The sequence below is a fragment of the Cervus elaphus genome, chromosome 32, assembly GCF_910594005.1.
Source record: "Cervus elaphus chromosome 32, mCerEla1.1, whole genome shotgun sequence".
Lineage (NCBI taxonomy): Eukaryota > Metazoa > Chordata > Mammalia > Artiodactyla > Cervidae > Cervus > Cervus elaphus.
This window is the reverse complement of record NC_057846.1, coordinates 15,098,805-15,116,161: the sequence shown is the minus strand read 5'-3', so window position 1 is coordinate 15,116,161 and position 17,357 is coordinate 15,098,805. Positions and strand designations below refer to the sequence as shown.

The following is a 17,357-nucleotide window of genomic DNA, read 5'->3' as shown; positions in this document are numbered from 1 at the left end:
ACAAGTGAAGTGAGACTTATGGCATCTCCAGCCTCTACAGATTTCCAGGCCTAAAGCATAGGGAACAAGAACCCAAACAGGCCAACAATTCTCCAGAGTCGAAGAGAGTGGGGTCAAAGTTCAGAGAGTGCAGACATCTTCACTTCTGGACAGAAAACCAGCAATGGGCATCAGGATCAGGGCTGTGTGCCTGTGTGCTAAGTCACTTCAGTTGTGTCCGACTCGTTGCCCTCTGTGGACTGTGGAGTTGCTGAAAGCATAGGGGAAAACTGTGCTTTTCATTCAATTCTAAAACTGCTCTAAAAAAATGAAGTCTATGATACTGGGTGCAATTTTGGTTCAGCCTTATGGAATAAACTGTGATGCTAAGATTCTAGACACTATCTTAAGGAAACAAATGATCATTTCAGTTAAAAAAGAAACAAAAAAACAAGAAAAGCAAGAATCAGATATTAATTATCTATTAAAAAAAACCCACTTGAGATATCAAATATAAACGCAAATGGATTAAAAATGAACGGATGGAAACAGATATGCTGCTTCTGTTGTTTAGATGCTCAGTCGTGTCCAACACTCTTGTGACCCCTATGGAATCATCCAGGCAAGGTTACTGCACTGGGTTGTCATGCCCTCCTCCAGGGAATCTCCCCCTCCCAGGGATCAAAACCATGTCTCTGCATCTCCTGCATCTCAGGCAGATTCTTCACTGTTGAGACAAGAGATATGCTGTGGAAACATTAATTTAAAGAAAACACAGGAGGCTGTATTGGTTAATTGACAGGCTTCCTGGTGGCCCAGATGGTAAAGAATCTGCCTGCCGTGTGGGAGACCTGGGTGTGATTCCTGGTTTGGGAAGATACCCTGGAGAAGGGCATGGCAACCCACTCCAGTGTTCTTCCCTGGAGAAGCCCCATGGACAGAGGAGCCTGGCAGGCTACAGTCTATGGGGTCACAAAGGGTCAGACACGACTGGGTGACTAACCATGGGAAACAATCAAGTACTTCTAGAACAAGGACAAGATATAGAGAGGGGTATTTATCCTAATGATAAATGTTTAATTCGTCAAGAATGTATATAATTACTGAATCAGAATGTACTTAACAAAGGAAGTTTAAAATTCTTAAAGAAAATTTATAGGAATGAGCAGAGAAACAGACAAATTAGCAATTACAACTGGAATTTCCCTGGCAATCCAGTGGTTAGGATCCCTAGCTTTCAATGCAGTGGGCACAGGTTCCGTCTCTGGTTGACAAAATTAAACACAAGATAGATTAAAAGTTTACAAAAACCACACAACTCCTAAAAGAAAGCATAGGAGAAAAATTCTTTGGCATGGGTCTCCACAAGGATGGTTTTGAGCTTGCCACCAAAAGCACAAGCCACAAAAACAAAGCTAGACGGTAGGATCCATCAAACTGAAAACTTCTGCACAGCAAAGGAGACAATGTACAAACTGAAAAGACGGTGTTCTTCTAATGCTCCAGGGATCTCTGAGGCTGGAGGATATGGCAGCAGTGCTGCGGGAGAGAGTGGGGTGAGAGAGGATGGTCACAACCCAGGTCATGTCCGAGTCCCTGGGATGGCCACCCAGTGTGGGTACGTGACTTCACATAGGCAGGAATTCAAGAGCGAGTCATGGTGAAGTGAAAGAAGGTCAATCCAGAGAGGAAACACACCACACAGAGAGCATTGGCCATCCTGGAAGGTAAGCCAAGCACCAGAGTATGTGCCTGTCAGTGTTTATAGGGGTGGGTCATTTCATAGGCTGATGAGTGGGACGAGGATGTCAGCTATTTTCAGGAAAGAGTGGGGATTTCCAGGAACTGGGTCAGCACCCACTTTTTGACCTTTATGGTCAGCCCTGGAACTGTCATGGCGCCTCTGGGTGTGTCACCTAGCTGCTGCATTACAAAAGGATTTAAAAAAAAATTTACTTCAAGTCTTAGTTGTGGTATGCAGGATATTCATCTCAGCACACTGGTTTAGTTGCCCCACAGTAAGTGGAAAAGGAAATGACAACCCACTCCAGTATTCTTACCTGGACAATGCCATGGACGGAGGAGCCTGGTGGGCCAAGATCCATGGGGGTGACAAACAGTTGGACACGACTGAGCGACCTCACTTTCTTTCTTTCACGTGGAATCCTAGTTTCCAGGCCAGGGACTGAACCCACATCCCCTGCATTGCAAGGCAGAATCTTAACACTCAGACCACCAGGGAAGTCCCTGTCATTCTTTTAGAGGTTGTGCCCCGCCCACTTCCGGTCTCATCTGCACCAGATAGCTGGCCTTTGACAGCGCCATGGGAGCTCTCGCCTTACAGGAGAATGCCCTGGTGAGGTTCTCAGGAAGCTGTGCTGACTGCAGGCGGCACACAGGACCCTGTGAAGAGAGGCTGATTTTGCTCCAAGTTACACCACTGCCACTTAGCATGCTGAGGCCTTGGACACACATTTTTGTTGGATTTGCAGCCAATTTTAATTGACTTTTTAAGTCAGTTTTGCCTGTGGCCTCACACATGGCTTTCTAGTCCGCAGGACCGTCTTGTATAAAACTTGGGTCATACCTACCTGGCGGCTTTGTTTAGGGGAACTCAAAGTGATAACTTGAATACAAGTGGCCAGCTACTGAGCAAGGCTCATTGCAAAATATAAGTGTGGGACAAGTTCAAAGAAAAAATTACTAAAAGTGTCAGTGGAGGAGCACAGCATTAACCCAGCCCTGGTCCCTTTCTGAGGACAGGTGTGACCGGGGTATGACCCGGGTGACCATCAGAAGCCATGGCACCCACCCCATCCACAGGAGAAGGGAACTGGGAACAACAGCCTCTGCCCATTAACACCCAGGGTTCCAGGCTGACAACAGCTGAGTTTGTAGAGTCATAGATTGAAGGGCTTTGCTCTTCAAAACCTTATCTGTAGGACTGGGACACCCCTTCTTGCCTGAGGAAGTGATGCACTCTCCCGGAAAGACACTGCCTCAATTTCCTACTCACAGGTTAAAGGTTTGGAGACACAGCATTTATCTTCCCTTTAAAGAGTGAGACCCTGAGTTGCCTCTCAGCCCAGGCATGAAGCAACCATGATCCACATGGCCTTGTTTGGCTTTGAACCTGTGAAAACTAATAATCCATTTAGACTTTACCTACAATGAACCCTTCCCTCTATCTTATATTAACTCATCTCTGGTTTCTGGTGAGCCACCCCATGGTTTCTTGGGTGTCTGACCTCCCTGCTGAAGCAACAGGACCCTTCCCTGATGGACAGAGATGCCCCTGGGCTTTATCTCCAGATTAACAGCTCTGCAAAGCAGTCATCTTTAGATCTTGCCTAGGAAAAATAAGCCACTGCAATTGGAGAATTCCTACAAGGGCCATGTCCCACTAGTGAGGAACTGTGGCAAGAAACTCTCTTGAAACTCACCATGGCACCATGCAAACCTTTTGGAAACTTCCTTCTGTGAAAACTCATGCCCGGTCTTACACATAAAACTGCATCATCTTCCTTAAAAGAAAAAAAAAACTCTGCATCTTTCTTAAAAGAAAAAAAATCTGCTGTGCTGCAAACCATAGATCATTAAAACACACCAATTTTTATTTTGTTTATTTATTTAGGCTACAGCAGGTCATCGTTGTGGCATGTGGGTTCTAGTTCCCTGACCTGCTGTGCTTCGGAGTAGAGTCGTACCCACTGGACCATCAAAGAAGTCCCAGAAAACAGCATTTTTAAAAATTACATTTAAAAAATCTTTGGAGTATAACTGACTAATAATGTTGTGATGGTTTCAGGTGGACAGCAAAGAGACACAGCCATGCATATACATGTATCCATTTTCCCCCAAACTCCCTTCCCATCCAAGCTGTCACATAACATTAAGCAGAGTTCCCTGAAAAACAGCATTTTCAATGATGAGCCACTGCAGACAACCATTTAGTCTCACTTCTTTCTCCAGTGTAGTATTAGAGCATGCATGTAAATTAACCCTGCAACATAGACTTTGACTTCAAGGTCCATAAGTAAACAGATATATATATATATGTATCAGTTCAGTTCAGTTCAGTCACTCAGTCGTGTCTGACTGTTTGCAACCCCATGAATCACAGCATGCCAGGCCTCCCTCTCCATCACCAACTCCCGGAGTTCACCCAAACTCACATCATCAAGCTGGTGATGCCATCCAGCCATCTCATCCTCTGTCATCCCCGTCTCCTCCTGCCCCAATCCCTCCCAGCATCAGAGTCTTTTCCAGTGAGTCAACTCTTTACATGAGGTGGCCAAATATTGGAGTTTCAGCTTCAACATCAGTCCTTCCAATGAACACACGGGACTGATCTCCTTTAGGATGGACTGGTTGGATCTGTATAGATAATGATATATATATAAGTAGATGATGTCTACCTCTCTCAAATATCATGTAGAGCTAAAGCAGAAGGAATCATGTTCAAGACAACTTATTTTCCATCAGAAAAATCCCATGCCGTGGTGCCAGCTAGGGACTCTGTCTGTTCGAGGCAGCCTCCATGGCTTTGCCGAGCCTGAGAGGTGAGATGCTGAGCCACAGCGGGGAACCTGAACAGGACTGAACTTCTGGAGGCTCCTTCAGGACCGGGTCCACCCGGGGTACCCACATTTCGAAAGGGCTTGGAGTTCTACTCAGAGCTGCATGGCAAGCTCCATCCTAGGTTTAGCATTTCTGAAAAGCCGGGTCAGTGTCTCTCCAGCACTGAGATGGATGGATGTTACTAAATGAGGGCTGTTACTTAGTGATGGAGGTCCCTCTTAACCCAGTGAAGGGATCCCCACTGCTGGGCCTTTATGATATTAGGCTGGGGAGATGCGTTCAGTGCCAGTATCATCCTCCCACTCTGTCTCTGATGAAAGGAAACGAAGCACCCATCTGCCCATCACGTGTCCCACTGATTTTCTATGAGACTGGCATGTGATTGTCTTGCAGTGAATTAAGAAAAGGTTTTTTTCCCTTTCTTTTTTCCCTTTTGCATCTTTCTCCACTTTAACTGTTCCTAACCTACAGTCTGCACGGATAACAAGTATCTTCTTATCACAAGACTAACTGATAATGCAAACTACATCAGCAGCTATTGCCCTCCATTTCTACAGGAGTCACATCTGCATCTGTTATCCTTTAATTTAGTCTAGCCACATCCTGATACTTAACTCTATGGCATCATAAACCTCCCCTTGTAGTTTAATTTCCCTTCCTTTGCTCTGTGGTAGCTCATGTTGATGCTTAACTTTACGGTACACTCTCTTTGGAAGCCAACCCCTAGCGGTTTGCTTTCCCCCTTCTGTATTAAGGAAGAACGTCGCCAGGAAATCCCCAAAGGACAATGGACCCAAACACCAGGACCAACTGCCAGACCCAAAACCAGCTACCTGACTCTGGCCTATTGACGGTTTCCAAACAGTGCAAAAAGAGAGCATTCAGGACCCCTACACCTTTTGTGGTGTATCTCCAACCCATGACTGAGAGTGCCAATTGTATGATGCCCTTGATTCCCCATGGAGGGGAGACAGACTCCATGAGGCAAGAGCCTACCGTGTTCTCCCTTCTGCCAGCTTGAGGGTTAAAGCCATCTTTCCGTTTGCTCCAAAATCTGTCTCCACAAGTTTTATTCAGCTCCGGTGGGCAGAGAAATCCAAGATTTTGGCGGTGACTGTTGCTGCCAAGCCGTAACAGGCTAGCTGGCGTGGCGAGAGGGTTGGGACCACTGGGTCTCTTCCCTCAGGGCCCCAGGGGCCAGAAAGAGGATGGCTGTCTCTGCGGATGCTGGCAGTCAGCAAGTCTTGCCCAGGGAGTGAAATTGCCTCTGGACGAGTTAGTCCCTATTTGGGCCTGAAACAGCCTTGGAGGAAAACAGTGTATGTGTGAGTTGCTTAGTTGTGTCTGCCTCTCTGCAACCCCACAGACTGCAGCACACCAGGCCCCTATGTCCATGGGACTCTCCAGTCAAGAAGGCTGGAGTTGGTTGCCATTTCCTTCTCCAAAAGAACTGAAGAAATAACGAAAGTGAAGTCATTCAGTCATGTCCGACTCTCTGCGACCCCATGGACTGTAGCCTACCAGGCTTCTCCATCCTTGGAATTTTCCGGCAAGAGGACTGGAGTGGGTTGCCCTGTGCTTCTGCACAGGAAACCAGAGTGCAGATTCAAAGCCCTGGAGGGGTGAGGGTGGGGCTGGGGAGCGGGTAAGCCAAGGTTGAACAAGAAGTCTGTGCCCCTGCCAGGGGAGACAGGTCCCTGAGCCTTGCCATACCCTTGCCCACCAGCTGAACTGACAGCCAGGGAGAAGCATCTGGTCAAAAGGGTAACAGGAAAGCTTTTTGTGGGGTTTTCAACAGCCTCATTGAAATAAGAGTGACTGACCCTGCTCTGTGCTATAAAGGCCACTCCCATGTCACACAGACAGAGACTCAGTTAACCAGTTCATAAGAAACAAATCCACAGCCAGCGCGGAATTCCTCCCGGAACCTGGGACCTTTATAAAGCGGCAAGCGCAGCCTCTTCTCCAGCGTCAGCCCCAGAGCTCCGGCCGCCAGAATGAGGCTCCATCACCTGCTCCTCGCGCTCCTCTTCCTGGTCCTGTCTGCTGGGTCAGGTGAGCTCCTGGGAGCCCCGGGGGAGCCGCGGGCTCTCTCTCCTGTTTCTACCTCCTTCTGTCCTGCTACCCTCATCTACACGTGGTCAGACTAAACCCACCATCTGTGATGCTTCTGAGAAGACAGCGCTGAGTCCTTAGTAGCGAGAGCGGTCTGAGAACCGCCCTGCAAAGTTCCTGGTTGTTTCTAAGCCACTCTAGCGAGTCAAAGCTTCTGAGCCCGTCTCCTCATTGGTGTCATGAGGAGGAAACAGAAGATGCCTCTGATGAGTGACTCTTTTTTTCTTTTTCATAAAAGCAAGAAATCTGATTTTGTCCCATGACAGAAGCGCAGTATGTGGCTTTATAAATCTTTCTACTTGAAGGGTGGCGGCTCTGGGCAACCAGAGAAGTCCAGAGGAGAGTCAGGCGGAGCCTGGGCTTCGGGAGCTGCTCTTGGGCTGCTCGGTGCTGAGTCTCCTCAGCAGGAAGGTCCTCCTGGACACGTCGCTGATGATGCGACGCTCCCTCCTCAGCTGGAGGCAGCAAATCCAAGGCAGTGTGCAGGATCGGATGTCTAATTTTCATCTTATCCTTGATATTTCCAGAAATAGGATGAAAATATGTAGGAAGAAAGGAAGGAGGGAGAGAGAGGATGCGGAACCTGAGACCTGACAACTGATTAGATGTCAAAATGAAGTTGAAAAGCCCTTGTCATCAGTGTTGTTTATGACTGTAACCCAACTCTTACACAGTGGCAGGGAGAGAGGCCAGGGGTGTAAGGATGACGGCCGCTCAGTGCCCAGGGCCCGGGTTGAATCCCTGGCGGGGGAACTAGAGGGACCAGAGGTGACTTGTGGTCAGAAGGAAAAAGGCATGTGAGGGAGATGGAAAGGCCACTGGTCGGAAGGAAACCACAACGGGAGGAGGAGAGCGTGTGAGGAAAGTGGAAAGGCCGCTGGTCAGGAGGAAACCACAAAGGGAGGAGGAGAGCCTGTGAGGAAAGCGGGAAGGCCACTGGTCAGGAGGAAACCACAAAGGGAGGAGGAGAGGGGCTGACTCGCCCCAGCACTGAGAGCTCTGAGTCAGTAGAGACAATGATACAAAACTTTTTTTCCCCGAATCATTATCACTCTCAGTTGTAAGTTACTTTGAGAGTAAGTTCTCTTTAAACAGTTCTTACACTTTCAGCTGCATCTTTTCCTCCTATCTCAGCTCCATTACTTGACTGAGTCCTTGTGTTGGAAAACTAGACGGTGAAAATAGACGCCCGCGGGCCTCTTCTGACTCCTGGCCAGAAGGTGGATGTAGCAGAGCTTCCTGGTCTTTGCCCTCTTGTTGGAGCTGACCCCGCACACAACTGTGCTCCTCACACCCCAGTCCCTCAGCCTCTGCTTCTGGAAACGTTAGGGTCCACCGGAGCCCTGGCAGGGTCAGCGTCTGTCTGGAAACTGGTCCACGGTGTCCTGAACTCACATCCTGTTGTCACGAGGCCGTGTCCGCATCTCAGCACAGAAAGCCCCAGGGCCTCACTCAGAGGGCACACAGCTGCCCTTCTCGAGATGCCGCTTTTCCTGCTGACACGTTCTTTCCCTCTTCGTTCTCTTTTTAGGATTTACTTAAGGAATAAGAACGGTTGTAGGCTGCCGTTTTAGTAGAGGCATTTGTCTTCCAGGTGCCCTGGAAGCATGAAAGAGATGGCACCTGTTTCGGGCCCAGAGTAAAATGCTGCAGAAGGATATAAAAGAAGGCGAAGAGGTGGCCAGGACATATGAGGAGTCAGAAACTGCACCCTTGACAGAGCATCTAAAATTGAAACCAGAATAAATTTTGTTCAAAATTAAAGAATTGCCCACTGGTCACTGAGGTTGTTGTGTGATGTCTGATCCCAGGCGATTTCCCAAATCCCTGAGGATGCTCTCTGAGCTCCTTACGGGGATCATTGGGGGACCATGGTGGGTGCTCTGATCCCCCTGTTCCTTGGGGGCCTGACCTTCCCCAGCCCTTCTGTCTGCTGTCCTTCCTGCTTCCTGGCTCAGGGCACCCTGGCCTGCCCCTCGTCTCCCTTCAAACATGCACCCCAAGGGGCCAGAATCACCAGAACACCAGGCCCGAGGGAAACCCCGGACCACTGCTCAGGAGGAAACCCCCTCCTCTGTCCCCCTGCAGCCCTCACTTCCGTTTGATTTATGCTTCTTCCTCCTTCCTTGTGCACACGTGGATACACTTCTGGTCCCCTTTTGGACTGTAAGGTCTCTATAGGCATGGACTTGTCCTACTCCTGGATGTGCCGGGCATTGAGCCGAGACATTGCTTCACAAATTGTCATCAGTTGAATGACACAGTTGACATGGACAAAGCATGTCTCTCTGTGAGGACATGATAGGATGCAACTAAATGCGATGGAAAAACCAGTCCTGTGGAAGCACAATTCAGTGAGGACAACACAACACGGAACTCAGATCCCGCCAGGGCAGGCTGAGCACGCGGACCTCAGCCTGCCTGCAGTTTCTTCAGAGGGTTTGCCAGTTAAACCAGGAGCCTGGCTGGTGCAGGCGGTATGTGTGAGCAGCTCTCTGGTCTTCACACTAACTCTTCCCTCAGTGCAAGCTGAGGTCACCAAGGGGATGGTGTTAGGAGACAGGGTGTTTGGGAGGCTATTTGGTCATGAGGGTGGGACCCTCAAGGGTGCAATGAGGGCCTTTATGAAAGAGTTCCCAGAGAGATCGCTCACCCTTGTGCCCTCTGAGGACACAGGGAGAACACCGCCATCCACCAGGCACCTGCTCTGTCTTGATCATGGAGCCCTAGCTTCCAAAATTGAAAAGTAAAGGTCTGTTGTTAATAAGCCACCTATTACAATACCACATGTAAAATAGATAGCCAGCGGGAATTAGCTGTATGCCTCAGGGAACTCAGACAGGGCTCTGCGACCAGCTGGAAGGGTGGGATGGGGAAGGAGATGGGATGAGGTTTTGGGAGGGAGGGGACATGGGTGAACCCTTGGATGATTCTTATTGGTGTATGACAGAAAACCTCGAAATTCTGTAAAGCAATCATCTTTCAATTAAAAACTAAAGTGCAAAAAAAGGGCCACCTAGCCTTTGGTGTTTCTGTTTTAATAGCCTGAAAGGGCAGATACATGACAAGCGAGAATTCCAGCACAGGTGGAATTATGGTACCTAGTCATTGGCCCTTAAGATAAGGAAATGACATGGATTAACTGACTGTGCCCAATGCCATCTCCTTACAAGGAGCCTTAGATGTGGACGAGGGATGCAGCTCAGTGTCAGAGACGTGGGCTGAGAGACTAAACCAGCCCCGGCTTGCACTGACATGGAGGCGGGCCATAAGCCAAGGAGGGCAGGCAGTCTCTAGGCGTGGAAAGGAAGGAAGCCTCCAGAGGGAACGGCATCCTGATGACACCGTGATTTGAAGCCAGTGAGACCCCCTTGGGACTTTGGATCCTCAGAACCACAGTAACAACTATGTGTTCCTTTAAGCCACTTAGCTGGTGGCAATTTGCTAAGCTGCAACAGGAAATCAGTACAGCAATAGCTTAAACTCATTCCATGAGGCTAAAATTAGGAGCTCAAAAGAGACAAACCTGTGTGTGTTTAATGGAGGAAAAAAATGATAATGGCTGTCAACATTTTACTCCGCTTTATATTTCTTTTTTCACAGAAATGCCCGTGGTGCATCTGCCAACTCTTTTTCATCTCAAAGGTTGTATTCGGGACTCAGTCTTACACCTCATATATCTTATATCCCTTTTATCCTTTATTTTTAGTTTGTTTTATTATCATGGAACGTTTATCTGCCATTAAATGTGGTTTGGTGGTAGTTTACATAAATTTTTTATCATATTCTTTGTTGGGAATTCAGTTTTTAATTTCTGCTTAACTTTAAGTTGCATTCTTGTATCTGTTGTTCCTGTTGATGTTTTATTGCCATAACATTTCTGGGTGTCATGTTGGACTCCTGCCTGGGAGAAATGCTCTTCTCATTTCAGCACCAAGAAGAGGATGGTTTTCACATGTGATTCATGAATCAAATGGGCTCATGCTTTGGTCCAAGGCCAGTTATTATTTCACCTGGGCCTGGGTCTCATTTCTTGTGCTTACTCAGGGGTGAGACCCAAACCACCTCCACCTCTTGCCCCTGTCTACTGCAGCTACAAAAACTAAAAGCAGGGACTTACCTGGTGGTCCAGTGGTTAAAACTCCAGCTGCCAATGCAGGAGCATGGGTTCAATCCCTGGTCAGGAAACTAAGATCCCATATGCTACAGTTCAGTTCAGTTGCCCAGTCATGTCTGACTCTTTGGGACCCCATGGACTGCAGCACACAAGGCCTCCCTGTCCATCAATAACTCCCAGAGGTTACTCAAACTCATGTCCATCAAGTCAGTGATGCCATCCAACCATCTCATCCTCTGTCATCCCCTTCTCCTCCTATCTTCAATCTTTCCTAGCATCAGGGACTTTTCAAATGAGTCACTTCTTTGCATCAGGTGGCCAAAGGATTGAAGTTTCAGCTTCAGCATCAATCCTTCCAATGAATATTCATGACTGATTTCCTTTAGGATGGACTGGTTGGATCTCCTTGCAGTCTAAGAGACTCTCAAGAGTCTTCTCCAACACCACAGTTCAAAGGCATCAGTTCTTCGGTGCTCAGCTTTCTTTATGGTTCAACTCTCACATCCATACATGACCACTGGAAAAATCAGAGATTTGACTAGACGGACCTTTGCTGGCAAAGATATGTCTCTGCTTTTTAATAAGCTGTCTAGGTTGGTCATAGCTTTTCTTACAAGTAACAAGCTTCTTTTAATTTCATGGCTGCAGTCACCATCTGCAGTGATTTTGGAGCCCAGAAAAATAAAGCCTCTCACTGCTTCCACTGTTTCTCCATCTATTTGCGATGAAGTGATGGGACCAGGTGCCATGATCTTAGTTTTCTGAATGTTGAATTTTAAGCCAACTTTTTCTCTCTCCTCTTTCACTTTCATCAAGAGGCTCTTTAGTTCTTCTTTGCTTTCTGTCATAAGGGTGGTGTCATCTGCATAGCTGAGATTATTAATATTTCTTCTGGCAATCTTGATTCCAGCTTGTGCTTCATCCAGTCCAGCATTTCACATGACATACTCTGCATATAAGTTAAATAATCAGGGTGACAATATACAGCCTTGACGTACTCCTTTCCCTATTTGGAACCAGTCTTTTGTTCCATGTCCAGTTCTAACTGTTTCTTCCTGACCTGCATACAGATTTCTCAAAAGGCAGGTCAGGTGGTCTGGTATTCCCATCTCTTATACTCCCCAGGTCGGTAGGTGCCCAATATGTTACTGGAGATCAGTGGAGAAATAACTCCAGAAAGAATGAAGAGAAAGAGCCAAAGCAAAAACAACACCCAGTTGTGGATGTGACTGGTGATAGAAGCAAAGTCCAATGCTGTAAAGAGCAATATTGCATAGGAACCTGGAATGTTAGGTCCGTGAATCAAAGCAAATTGGAAGTGGTCAAACAGGAGATGGCAAGAGTGAATGTTGACATTTTAGAAATCAGCAAACTAAAATGCACTGGAATGGGTGAATTTAATTCAGATGACATTATATCTACTACTGTGGGCAAGACTCCCTTAGAAGAAATGGAGTAGCCCTCATAGTCAACAAAAGAGTCTGAAATGAAATACTCGGATGCAATCCCAAAAACGACAAAATGTTCTCTGTTCGTTTCCAAGGCAAACCATTCAACATCACAGTAATCCAAGCCTATGCCCATCCAGTAAAGCTGAAGAAGCTAAAGTTGAACGGTTCTATGGAGACTGACAAGACCTTCTAGAACTAACACCCAAAAAAGATATCTTTTTCATCATAGGGGACTGGAATGCAAAAGTAGGAAGTCAAGAAACACCTGGAGTAACAGGCGAATTTGGCCTTGGAGTATGGAATGAAGCAGGCTAATAGAGTTCTGCCAAGAGAATGCACGGTCATAGCAAACACCCTCTTCCAACAACACAAGAGAAGACTCTACACATGGACATCACCAGATGGTCAACACTGAAATCAGACTGATTATATTCTTTGCAGCCAAAGATGGAGAAGCTCTCTACAGTCAGCAAAAACAAGACTGGGAGCTGACTGTGGCTCAGATCATGAACTCCTTATTGTAAAATTCAGACTTCAGTTGAAGAAAGTAGGGACTACCACTAGACCATTCAGGTATGACCTAAATCAAATCCCTTACGATTATACAATGGAAGTGAGAAATAGATTCAAGGGATTAGATCTGATAGACAGAGTGCCTGTTGAACTATGGACGGAGGTTCATGACATTGCAAACATTAGCACGGTCTTTTTAGTGCTTATTTTTTCAGCAAAACCCTTTTGCTGAAAAGTGGCAGCTCCCACTTCCTCTCATCCCTATAGGGGAATTGATCCTGTTGCAGTGAATTAAGAAAAGTTTTGTTTTCTTTTTTCTTCCTCTTTTTCCTTTTGAGTCTTTCCCTACTTCCTTATTTTTGTTTAGTCACTCAGTCCTGTCCAACTCTCTGTGACCCCATGGATGGCAGCACACCACACTTCCCTCTCCTTCATCTCTTAGAAGTTGCTCAGACTCATGTCCATTGAGTCGGTGATGCCATCCAACCATCTCATCCTCTGTCATCCCCTTCTTCTGCTGACTTCAATCTTTCCCAGCATTTGGGTCTTTTCTAAATGAATTGGCTCTTCGAATCAGGTGGCCGAAGTACTGGAGTTTCAGTTTCAGGATCAGCCCTTCCAATGAATATTCAGGACTGATTTCCTTTAGGATGGACTGGTTGGATCTCCTTGCTTCCCAAGGGACTCTCAAGAGTCTTTTCTAAAACCACAGTTCAAAAGCATCAGTTCTTCATCACTCATCCTTCTTTATGGTCCAATTCTCACATGCATACATGGCTACTGGAAAAACCATAGCTTTGAATAGTCAGATATTTTTCAGCAAAGTAATGTTTCTACTTTTTAATAAGCTGTCTAGGTTGGTCATAGCTTTTCTTACAAGGAGCAAGCATCTTTTAATTTCATGGCTGCAGTCACCATCTGCAGTGATTTTGGAGTGCAAGAATTTAGTCTTTCACTGTTTCCACTGTTTCCCCATCTATTGGCCACGAAATGATGGTATCATATGCCATGATTTTAGATTTTTGAATGTCGAGTTTTAAGTCAGCTTTTTCCACTCTTCGCTTTCACCTTCATCAAGAGGCTCTTTAGTTCCTCTTCACTTTCTGTCATAAGACTGGTATCATCTGCATATCTGAGGTTACTGATATTTCTTCCGGCAATCTTGATCCAGCTTGTGCTTCATCCAGCCTGGCATTTCACATGATGTACTCTGCATATAAGTTAAATAAGCAGTGTGACAATATACAGCCTTGACTTACTACTTTCCCAGTTGGAACCAATCTGTTTTTCCATGTCCGGGTCTAACTGTTGCTTCTTGACCTGCATACAGGTTTTGCATGGGGGAAGGTCAGGTGGTCTGGTATTCCCATCCCTTTCAGAATTTTCCAGTTTATTGTGATCCACACAGTCAAAGGCTTTAGCATAGTCAATGAAGCAGAAGTAGATGTTTTCTGGAATTGTCTTGCTTTTTCTATGGTCCAACAGATGTTGGCAATTTGATCTCTGGTTCCTCTGCCTTTTCTAAATCTAGCTTGTACATTTGGAAGCTCTCAGTTCACATAATGTTGAAGCCTAGCTTGAAGGATTTTGAGCATTACTTTGCTAGCAATCAACAGTCTGCATTGATAACTAAGTCTCTTCTTTTCAGAAGACTAACCTATTATGCAAACTACATCTGTACCTGTTGCCTTCTAACTCTGCAGGAGCCACATTCTGTATCTATTAGCCTTTAACTTATTCTAGGCACATCCTGATACTTAACATTATGGCATCATAAACCACCCCTTGTAGTTTGTTACCTCTCTTTGCTCTATTTTAACCTCATGTTGATGCTTAACTTTACGGTACACTGTGTTTGGAAGCTACCCCCTAGTAGTTTGCTTTCCCCCTTTTGTATTACAGGAAGAAAGTCACCAGGAAATCCCCAAAAGACAATGGACCCAACCACCAGGACCAACTGCCAGACCCAAATACCTAGCTACCTGACAGTGGCCTATTGACTGTTTCCAAACAGTGCAAAAAGAGAGAATTCAGGACCCCTATACATTTTGTCCCTTATGTCCTACCTCTGACTGTGAGCCCCGACTGTATGATCCCCTGGATTCCTGATGGAGGGGAGACAGGGTCCTTGAGGCAGGAGCATACCGTGTTCTCCCTTCTTGATGATTAAAGCCATCTTTCTGTTTCCTCCAGACTCTGTCTCTGCAAATTTTATTTGGCTCCAGTGGGCAGAGAAAACTAAGATTTCGGTGGCAACAATGCCATCGAGTCAGGCTGGTCCCCCAACCCCCCCAGGATGACTTCTGCCAACAGGGATCATGAGGCATCCTGTGTGACCTCACTCAGCCCTTCCTCTGCCCTTTGTTGACCTGGCCCCTCACTGTGTGGCAATGCACAGGGGCTCTTGGGTGTCTCTGCCTGAGTGGACGGGCCGCAGTCCACCTGAGAAGGGCGGAGGAACCAACTGCAAGGTAGGTTTTCAGGAGAGAGAGAGAGACATCTGTGGTTGAAGAAGGGGTGGGAATAGATGCGTAATATTTAGGGAGTCAGTGTAAAGGATCGCTTTCAGTATAAGAGTACAAGAGAGAAATGTGCCCAATTGTTTTTAGTCTATACTTCCTTTTCTATTATTATAGAAGTACTGTCAAGGAAGTAAAACCCTCACAGCTATTCTGTAGAATTAGGTAAGACTTATTGAAACAGCTTACTGCAAACACTCATTCTATTTTTAGGTTGAGGTCACTAAACTAAAATAGATCTCCACTTAGTGAAAGATTGAAATGTTGATCAAAAGATTAAAAGTGAAAACATTTTATTGCTAAGTTGCCTCAGGACAGAGAGAAAAATGTCAGAACATATAGTTCATGTAAGATGGAAGAGAGGTGGGTGAGTGAAGGCTAGAGACCATGGTGTATTATGACAAACTTTGACCTGTTATGTTGGGAATGGGTGAGTGGGTGCTTGTGCTCAGAAACACTTTGGGATAAAGCAACTTAATGGGCTCTCTCCAGACCTTCAAAACCCTAAGGATTATGTCCAAGCCTTCCTTCCTTTTCTCCTTCCCTCCTTCCCTCCCTGATTCCCTCCATTCATCCATTTACTCATTCACCCATATGTTGACTCTTCCATACTAATATCTATTCATAGAAACAAATGTTTGATCACCTGCTCTATGCCAAGCACTGTTCTAGGTGCTGAGAATGTGAGATAATAAAACAGGATTTGTTACTTTGGAGATTTACATATAAAGAAAAAGAGAGAGATGAACACTGTAAAGCAAAACTATGTGGAGAGAAGGAAGAGATGGAGAAAAATATCAATGATTTACATGGTATGCGTGTGTGCTAAGTCACTTCAATCATGTCCAACTCTTTGTGACCCCATGGACTGTAGCCCACCAGGCTCCTCTGTCCATGGGATTCTCCAGGCAAGAATACTGGAGTGGGTTGCCATTCCCTTCTCCAGGGGATCTTCCCAACCCAGGGATCAAAACTGCATCTCCTGCATGGGCAGGTGGGCTCTTTATCACTAGGGCCACCTGGGAAGCCCCTTATCTGGTATCCTTTGGTGCTTTCACTCACGAATACATTGGTGAATTACCTGTATTAAGAAATACTCTAGCCCATAAAGTCTCACCTGACTGTAGTCTATGCAAGAGCTTGCTTAGGATGGATCAATTCTCTCTGTAAATGATAGCCAAAAAAAAAAAAAGTTGAGAGTGAAAAAAAGATAATTTTAATTTCCAAAATTCCTTCTCCTTTTTCGGTTGTAAAAGGTGTATGTGTGGTGGGTTGTTGTTGTTCAGCCAATCAGTCGTGTCCAACTCTGCGATCCCATGGATTGAGGGTGTTTATTCTGAAAGGAAAAATGGACAGATGCAGAGACATGAAATAAAGGTGAAAACAGAAATGAATAATTTGCTAACAGAATTCAATTTTTAATGATTTTTCTCCAAAAAATGCACCAAACCTCAGAGCCATAAGCAGAAGTGAGAATCAATGTGGAAACCCTGACTTGCTGCAAACCTCTTCCTTTACAACAGGCAAATGCTTGGACCGTGTGTCCATAGATGATGAAACATCCTCAAATTAGGCCCAGCGCCAGCTGAACATCTCTAGTAGGAATAAAAGCACTTTCTTTCCAGCTGAAGTTTTCCAACTCTTTCCCAGATCACCTGCCCCGATTCAGGTGTGCCACGAGACACTGGTTCTGCTTGGAATTCCGAAAACTCCTTCCCCATCATGAAGCTACTCTACCTTCTCTTCCTCTTACTTGTGTGTCTTATGCAGACAACAGTGGGTAAGTGGCAGATGCAACTGGTCGGGTGATCTGGTGGATGACCTTGGAGCCGGGAGTAGGGAAGGTCAAGTTGATTCATCATCCAGTGATGTGCTAAACGGAATAATATCACGTCTGAGAGAAGCATAGCATATACGACATGCTCCATTTTACAAATAACTAAAGAGAAGCTTAAAGAAGTGAAAAATAGCCTCACGTGATTGCCCTTAACAAGTCGGTAGTAAACCCATAAATTGTAATGGTGATAGAAAACATTTACAGGGGACTTTACAGCTTACAAATCATTTCCATGTGACTAACAG

General features: G+C 45.9%; 1 long non-coding RNA gene across 1 annotated transcript; it reads left to right on the top strand.

Annotated features, from left to right (window-relative positions):
- Nucleotides 1-6,457: 6,457 nt before the first annotated feature.
- Nucleotides 6,458-16,641, top strand: LOC122687818. Its single transcript, XR_006339238.1, has 3 exons — nucleotides 6,458-6,615; nucleotides 15,976-15,980; nucleotides 16,632-16,641. It is a non-coding gene; the product is annotated as an uncharacterized LOC122687818 (long non-coding RNA).
- The last annotated feature ends 716 nt before the right edge of the window (nucleotides 16,642-17,357 follow it).